This window comes from Tachyglossus aculeatus, chromosome 20, assembly GCF_015852505.1.
Source record: "Tachyglossus aculeatus isolate mTacAcu1 chromosome 20, mTacAcu1.pri, whole genome shotgun sequence".
Lineage (NCBI taxonomy): Eukaryota > Metazoa > Chordata > Mammalia > Monotremata > Tachyglossidae > Tachyglossus > Tachyglossus aculeatus.
Window position 1 is genome coordinate 9,252,794 of NC_052085.1, and position 9,059 is coordinate 9,261,852.

A 9,059-nucleotide genomic window follows, 5' to 3' on the forward strand; every position below is an offset into this window, starting at 1 on the left:
GTACCTCAATCTCGTCTATTTTCGGCCTCTGGCTTTGAACTCCCTCCCCCTTCATAACACTCTACCCACCTTCAAAGTCTTATTAAAATCCCATCTCCTCCAAGAAGCCTCTCTGAGGCCTCATTTGTCTTCTCCCACTCCCTTGCGTGTTGCCCTCACACTTGGTTTTGCATTCTTTATTCAACCCACCATCAGTCCTACATCACTTATATACATATCGTATTCATTTATTCTTATTAATGTCTATCTCCCCCTCTAGACTGTAAGCTCCTTGGGGGCAAGGAACATGCCTACCAACTCTGTTATGTTTTACCCTCCCAAAGGGAAGCCGCGTGGTTTAGTAGCAAGAGCACAGGTGTGGGAGTCAGAGGACGTGGGTTCTAATCCCAGTTTTGCCACTTGTCTGCTGTGTGACCTTGCGCAAGTCCCTTAACTTCTCTGTGACTCAGTTACCTCACCTGTAAAATGGGGATTAAGACTGTGAGCCCCATGAGGGAAAGGGACTGTGTCCAACCTGATTACCTTGTGTGTACCCCACTGCTTAGAACAGTGCTTGACACATAGTAAACACTTAAGAAATAACAAAATTATTATTAAGCACTTAGTGTGCTCAATACTCTTCACTCAGTAAGTGCTCAATAAATATGATCGGAGGTGGGGCCAAGGAGGCAGTGATAATAATAATTATGGTATTTGCTAAGCACTTACTATGTGTCAGACACTGTACTAAGCTCTGGGGTGGATACAAGCAAATAATAATAATAATGACATTTATTAAGCACTTACTATGTGCAAAGCACTGTTCTAAGCGCTGGGGAGTTTACAAGGTGATCAGGTTGTCCCACAGGGGGCTCACAGTCTTCATCCCCATTTTATGGATGAGGGAACTGAGGCACACAGAAGTGAAGTGACTTGCCCAAAGTCACACAGCTGACAATTGGCAGAGCCGGGATTGGACAAAGTCCCTGTCCGAAGTAGGGCTCACAGTCTCAATTCCCACTTTTCAGATGAGGTAACTGAGGCACAGAGAAGTGAAGTGACTTGTGCAAGGTCACAAAGCAGAAAAGAGGTGGAGCTGGGATTAGAGCCCATGACCTGCTGATGCCTAGGCCCAAACTCTATCCACTAAACCATGCTGCTACTCTTAGTTGCAGTGGGTGGTAAAGGTAGATGATTGGGGCTTCAAGTGAATGGAAAGTGGTGGTGTGAAAACACCACTGTGGGTAGAATAAACTGATTCTTCCTCTCCTTCCCGTCGTTCTGTCCGTCCCCATCTCCCCCCCACTCCCCCGCCTACCCAGTCAGGAGAAATAAGGTGAAATCCGCTCAGGAGAGGACATGGGGGACAGCTATGAAATGAGAGTCAAGGTCTCCATAATGGCAGGAGGAAGAGGAATGCCAGGGGCAGAGAAAGGTTGAGTATGATGGGGAGTTTAGCCTCAATAGAGCAGGAATTCCACTGACTGTAACTAAATGGGGCTGGGCGGGGCGGACAGTAGAGGAGAAAGTGTGAATGGCAGGGATTGAATTGGTAGGGGTGAGCTAAGTGGACTACTCTGCTAGGGTTGTGGTGAGAAGAGCATAGAGTTGGGGAATGTTTTTCCTTGCTTACCCTACCTCCGTCGTATTTGTTTCCAGAAAGTGGCCGTGGTAGGCATTCACCTGGCAAGCCGGAGGAGGCAGGCCAATGACTGATTCCTCCTCGTTAAGATTTAGGTTTCCATTTGTGTCTTTGGAAATGAGGTTGCAGTAGGAGTCAGTGATTAGCCCCCGTCCATGGGCCTTTTGCCTGCAGTCCCATTCTAGCAGGAGACAGCTAGAACAGATAGGAGAAAGAACATTATTTTGGGACACTGAGTAGGGGTCTTGGTGGGGTGTGGGGGGGTGGAATCCATGAATCATCCACTGCTTTTTTTGTTAGCATCAGCAACAGTAATAATAATGATGATGGCATTTGTTAAGCGCTTACTATGTGCAAAGCACTGTTCTAAGCGCTGGGAAGGATACAAGGTGATGAAGTGAGGTTGGCCCACGTGAGGTTCCCAGTCTTAATCCTTATTTTACAGATGAGGGAACTGAGGCACAGAGAAGTGAAGTGACTTGCCCAAAGTCACACAGTTGACAGGTGGTGAAGTGGGGATTTGAACCCATGACCTTTGACTCCCAAGCCCGTGCTCTTTCCATTGAGCCACTTAGTATGTATACTGAGTGCAGAGCCTTTTACTAAGTACTTTCATTCATTCAGTCGTATTTATTGAGCGCTTACTCTGTGCAGAGCACTATACTAAACCCTTGGGAAGTACAAGTTGGCAACATATAGAGACGGTTCCTACCCAACAACGGGCTCACAGTCTAGTAGGGGGAGACAGACAGCAAAACAAAGCATGTGGACAGGTGTCAAGTCATCAGAATAAATAGAAGTAAAGCTAGATGCACATTGTTAACAAAATAAATAGAATAGTAAATATGTACAAGTGAAATAGAGTAATCAGTACGAACATATATACAGGGGCTGTGGGGAGGGGAAGGAGGTAGGGCGGGGGGGATGGCGAGGGGGAGAGGAAGGAGGGGGCTCAGTCTGGGGAGGCCTCCTGGAGGAGGTGAGCTCTCAGTTGGGCTTTGAAGGGAGGAAGAGAGCTAGCTAGGCGGATGTGTGGAGGGAGGGCATTCCAGGCCAGGGGGAGGACGTGGGCCGGGGGTCGACAGCGGGACAGGCGAGAATGAGGTACCCTGAGGAGGTTAGCGGCAGAGGAGCGGAGGGTACGGGCTGGGCTGTAGAAGGAGAGAAGGGAGGCGAGGTAGGAGGGGGCGAGGTGATGGATAGCCTTGAAGCTGAGAGTGAGGAGTTTTTGGAAAAAATCTTAAATCACAGTTCCCGCTTGCGGGCTGCTTAGTCTTATGGGGAGGTCAAGCACATTTTAAGTGATGATCTTACAAGATCTGTACCAGGCATTTCAAACTCAGTCCTGTGGATAGGTCATTAATACAGATAATACATTATTAAATACAGGGACCCTCTTCTTTTATGCTTTTAGCTCTTACATTTAAATGGCAGTTACTTTATACTTTTTCACTTTGCTACAGTTCTGTGGCCTCCCACACCCCAGAGTGCTACATGGTAGAGCAGGTGACTGCAGTCCTTTGGTGGATGTTGGGTTGGGAAGAGACAGAGGAAGTCAGTGGGGATTGTATCCATGGTCAGGGCAGGAGCTGATCACTTGGAGTTAGGGAGCCACCCCTCTCCAGGATCGCAAGCCAGGAAGCAAGTGTCTCCGGAATTGGCTCAATTCATTCAGTAGTATTTACTGAGCTCAGAGCATGGTACTAAGCACTTGGGAAAGTATGCCACAACAATAAATAGTAACATTCCCTGCCCACAATGAGCTTACAGTCCAGAGGAGGGGAGACAGGCATCAGTACAAATAAATAAAATTACAGATGCGTACCTAAGTCCTGTGGGGCTGGGAGGGGAAAAGCATTGCCAGCAGACCACAGTTCTCCCCACATTCAAAGCCCTCTTAACCCTCCAAAATCCCACCTTTCCCAACTAATTCCCAGCTCCGTAAGTCTTATAAACTTTAGCATTTGTGAACTCATTAGCCCTGCTTTTGTATATATGTAGAGTACGTATCATGGCTATTTGCAAATATTTTTCGCTCATCCCTCAGAGTCTAGGGGAAGGGAATGGGTCACTTCTTTGTTTTGTTCTTCCTCAGCACTTAGTGCAGTGCATTGTACAAAGTGCCTGCTGTTGGGTAGGCACTGTCTCTATATGTTGCCAACTTTTACTTCCCAAGCGCTTAGTACAGTGCTCTGCACACAGTAAGCGCTCAATAAATACGATTGAATGAATGAATGATTGGAGTGATCAATAAATACTAATACCAGCATTTGTTAAGAAAAGCTCTGCTGGGTTGAGGTGGAGAAGGGCTTTCATTTAGCACTTGTTTGCTTAGCCCTCATTTTTATGGACCCATTAAAAGTGTAAAGGGGGTGGTGTCCCTGCAGAATGAAAGGAAATGAAATTGGTGCGCATGGCCATATTTCTTGGCCATCCCATGATAATGAGTGGGGGTTCCATGGGGGCAGGGACAATAGTCTATGATTGTGAGAAGAAAAAGGTAAGAAAGGGGAAAAGAGGCAGTGAGATAAATGAACACACACCCCTTCACTGACATGTCCACGCATAGACACTCACCAGATGATTTTCCCCTCAGAAGCTGGCGGACAGAATCACAGCCAAACCTGCCGCCCCATCATCGCTTCTGCCATCAGCCCAGTTTGTCACTACTGCTGTAGGCTGGAGGCCACTGCTGCCACTTTTAGGGACTGCTCACCAGGAACCCAAGCCCCTTCAACCCCCAGAGAAAAGCCCCTTCAGACGGGATAAGAGCAAGCATTTGGGCTACCGACAGGGAAAGTGTGACAGACTAGCCTCTGTCTAAAGCAGCTGTTCTGTGTGGGCCGCAGCCATTCTCACAGTGGGCCGTAAACAGCCCATGGAATGCAAGTTTGTTATGCTTGACTTAAGTACATGTGAGAATAGATAAAAACAACGGACAAGGGTAAACAAATGTGTAAGTGTTGAGGGGGTGGCATGACCAGGATGGTGAGGGGATTCATGAAAAAATCTCTTATGAAAGAGGTGGCTCTTCAGAAGTGCTTTGAAGTTTTGAAGGAGGAGAGGAACATGGTTGGCAAAAGCTGAGAAGGGGAGGGCATGTACAGTGGATCAGAGGAGGGAGAGATGAAAGGAAAAGATTGAAAACATAGGAGGGGTGTTTGTGGGATTAAGGCACTAAATCAGCTTTTTCCCTCCTTTCTTATCTTGCTGGTTTCATACTGTAATCCAGCCAGCATACTCCACTCCTCTAACACCAGCCTATTCCCTCTCTACCTTGTTCTCCCCTCCACCAACTCCTTGCCCACATCCTTCCTCGAACCTGGAACTCCTTCCCCACTCATATCTGACAGTCCACCACTTCAAAACCCTCTTAAAATCACATCACATCACCTATAGACCTTTCTTGACTAAGACCCCATTTCCCCATCCATCCTCCCCACTGGGTCAACTCTGCACTTGGTTGTCCCATAGCACTTATGTAAATATCTTTAGACTCCATTTCCCCTATCTGTAACACATTTTAATGCCTTTGCCCCCTATTAGACAAGCTCCTAGTGGGCAGGGATCACATCTACCAACTCTGTTGTACTTTCCTAACTGCTTAGTATGGTGCTCTGCACACAGTAAGCACTCAATAAATACCACTTATTGATCAGGAGAAGCAGAGAACATCAGCGGTGGTATGAGGGAGTTATAACAATGGTTAGGAACTTTGGTTTTATGTGAGAAGCCATGGAAAGGCATGGAACACTTGATAGGAGAGTAACAATCCTGAAAGTTTAAAAATATATATATATAACCTGATAGCCAATGGTCCCAGTATCGCAGTGGCAAATGCATTTCCAGGGGATATGGCCAGCCACAGAAGAAGATGCTGGGTATGCTCTCCCAGGGTCTTGGGCAGAGTAAGATGGAAGAGGCAGGGCTTCAGCTGCTGGTGGCCAAAGAGATGATGAGATCTGAGGGTGGAGCACTGCCTTGAAACACTCATTCCAAAGCTTTTTCTTACACTGGAGACTAGTTCCTGACAGTTCAGCTTCCAGCACTGGAGTAATATGCACTGACTGGCATTTTAGATAGATAATAGGTGCAGCTGTATGTAAAACAGATTGAAGAGAGGAGAGGCTGGATTCTGGTAAACCAGTAAGGAGGCTTTTAACATTCAGATCTTCTAGCATGATTTTTCTATTAAGAGGAGAGAATGGCTCTGAAATATTAAGAAAGAGTTTCCAGGACACTTGGGGACAGATTGAATGTGAGAGGTATATTAAGGGAGACACACAGACACACACAAAAGCACCAAGCTTTTGAGATTTCTGGTGCTTAGTTGTTGATGGTGTGTGGTCACAGGTGATAGGAAAATTGGACATTAAGAATGGGCTGAGGAGGAAAAATGAGTAAATCAAGACCCCGGAGTCATCCCTAAGCCAATCCAAACCAACACTTCCATTATTGGGTTTGAGAATATATTCATGTATAAACACGTTTGTGCATTTGAAGCAAAGTAAATTCTTGTTGAACTATTTCAGAAGGCATAGCTATCTTTTAAGAAACTATTATTAATTATTTTAAAGTCAAAGCCAGTCAGCTTTATTACAATCCCAGTATATTTGTAAATATTTTTGAAACAGTTTGTGAAATATTAGAGTTATTAATATTGTGAAAATTTATGCTTGTGAAACTTGTTTTTCTTTAATGTGGTCTCAAAATTCTTAAAGAGGAGACAGTCTGCTCTGAAGCAAATAGTTCTGTGTATGTGGATTTATGTATTTTCATATATACTTTACTGATTTTAGGTACTGTTAAAATCTTAAATAGTGTTTTGTTCAAGTTCTTCATTCCTTAGTGTCACATAATTTCTCATAGCATTTAGGTCAGTATTGGTATGATGAAACAGTAGTTGTGTGGGTCTATAACAACCAAGGACCTCTGGTTAAAGTAACACATGAAGTTTCCAAAAGAAATAATTAACATTCTTATTGCCTGTCATTTTTACATCAAGCAGTATTTCACTGAAGTGTTCAGTGAATGTAATAATATCACTGTCCAACTTGATCCAAGAGTAACTTCCAAGATTAAATAGTAAGTACTATTTAGGCATTTCAGGCATTATCAATCAATCAATGGTATTTTTTGAGTGCATACTGTACTGAGTGCTTGGGAGGGTACAGCATAACAGGGCTAGTAGACATGTTCCCTGCCCACCAGGAGCTTAGTCTTTGGGGGCCGGGGGGCGGGCAGACATTAAAATAGATTATGGATATGGACGTAAATTCTGTGGGGCTGAGGGTGGGGTGAATATCAAGTGCTCAAAGGGTCCAGATCCAAGTGCATGTTCACATTATGAAGTTAAATGCTCAATCTCCAAATTGTAGGAAGACCAAAGTAATCATGGAGTTCTTCATGCTGTTCTAGCCAGCTATTACGCGCTTTGCCAAACGAGAAGAAAAAGAAGAAGAGCAAAAGGTGGAAAATGTTATCAGGGGGATTAACCACTCACTTTGCTCCTCTAATGCCAGTTTACTCACTGTACTTTGATCTTGTCTATCTCATCTGTCACTGACATCTTCCCCATGTCCTGCCTCTGACCTAGAACTCCCTCCCCCTTTGTGTCCAACAATTCCTCTTCTCACCTTCAAAACCTTATCAAAGGCACATGTCCTCCAAGAGGCCTTCCCCAAGTAGGCCTTCATTCTCGCTTCTCCCACTCCTTCTGTCACCATTGTACTTGGATTTACACCCTTTATTCACCCCTCCCTCAGACCCACAGCATTGATGTACATATCCATAATTTATTTATTTTTGTTAATGTCTCTCACCCTGTAGACTGTAAGCTCCCTGTGGGCAGGGAATGTGTCTACCAACTCTGTTGTACTCTCCCAAGTGCTTAGAACAGTGCTGTGCACACAGTAAGCACACTATAAATACATCTGATTAAGGAATCAAGCTGCTGTTTTCATTTCCATACTCCTGTAGACATTTCTTATTAATGGCCTTCAGCATCTCAGATTCTTGAATGTGAAAAAATACATCACCAAATGAGAGCTGATCTAAATGGAGATTTATAACGTATAATATAATTCAGGGCCTCAAAACTGTCACCTGAAGAAAAACGGGTCAAATGTAGCTTGTGGGTTTGTTGTTTTTTTTTTTTTTTTTTGGTCAGGTTTATATTCTGACAAGTTGCTTGTGTTGCCTGGCCCATGCGGCCTGCTCACAATAGGACCAGAAGTTATGTATTAGATTAGAAGAATGTGTGGGCTTCTAGCCCTGTGAGTTTGGTTTAATAATTTTGTTGTATAATTCATTACAACTTTCAGGCTCCTTCAATTCTAAAAAAAGTCTTCACATTTTCCGTTTTTGTGCCATGTCAGAAAAAATCCGTTTTTTTTTTTTCATTTAGATTCCTTGAAGTTGATGCCAAACAACTCCATTGATACCATGTTCACCACCTCGTTAAAATAGATTGTGAGAAGTTAACCCAAGAGAGATCAGACAACTAGTGTTCCAAATGTTTAGATAAAGAAATTGTAAAGCCATCTGCCACCCATACTAAAATATGGCAGTTTCTCCAAGTTTTCTTAACCTACTGACATGGGCATTACATAAATACTTTTAACAAGCTAAAGACAAACATCAAACAATTGAAACCAGATGAGAGGAAAAGTCACAGTAAACCAAAATAAAATCATTATAACTTTTATTTCATAACCCAATAAAGTCTTTCTGAAGCATGGAAAACTAAGTGCATAGAAAACTGCAAACTTTTAGTGGAAATGTCAAGTTTTACCTTAATTGATAGGGTGTCCTACTTTACAGGAGAATGTAGGCATGTTCTCTAAGTAAATCAATTCATTTAAAAGCCGGGCACATTGAGTTTTGCTAATTCCACTCCTTCCCCTTTGCAGGTAGATTTTTAAATTCTCCTGAGTGGTTTCAGTCTTAAACCTCATAACCAAAGCTTCGTAGGAAAGCTACATTAGATGGCAGTGAGAGGTAAGAACTTCCCACCCATTGAAATATGAGGGACCCTGTGATTGGTCTTGGGGCAAACACCACCCCAAGCATTCACAATGATGCTAGACATAAGTGAAACAAAAAAAAAACCTGCCCAATTTGTTAACTGCCAAAGAGGTTCCTCCAAGGAGGGCCCTGTTAGATTGAGCGAAGCATCTCGAGAGAGGAGAGATGGATATTGATGGCAATTATCAAAATATTCAGCCTGCAACAACTGAAAGCAGTTTTGTCAGTGTTGTTAAAGGTAAAATAAATAACCATAGTCTAATCAAAATCCAAGTACCTTTATGATGAAATCTTTGTACCGCAATTAGTCTTTGAAATGTTGGTTTGAATTTGCCAAGGTATATTCCCTGACCTTTCTGTTAATAAAGATTATTTACAGAAGAGTGAATTGATTTGGTCTTTCTTGCTGTTT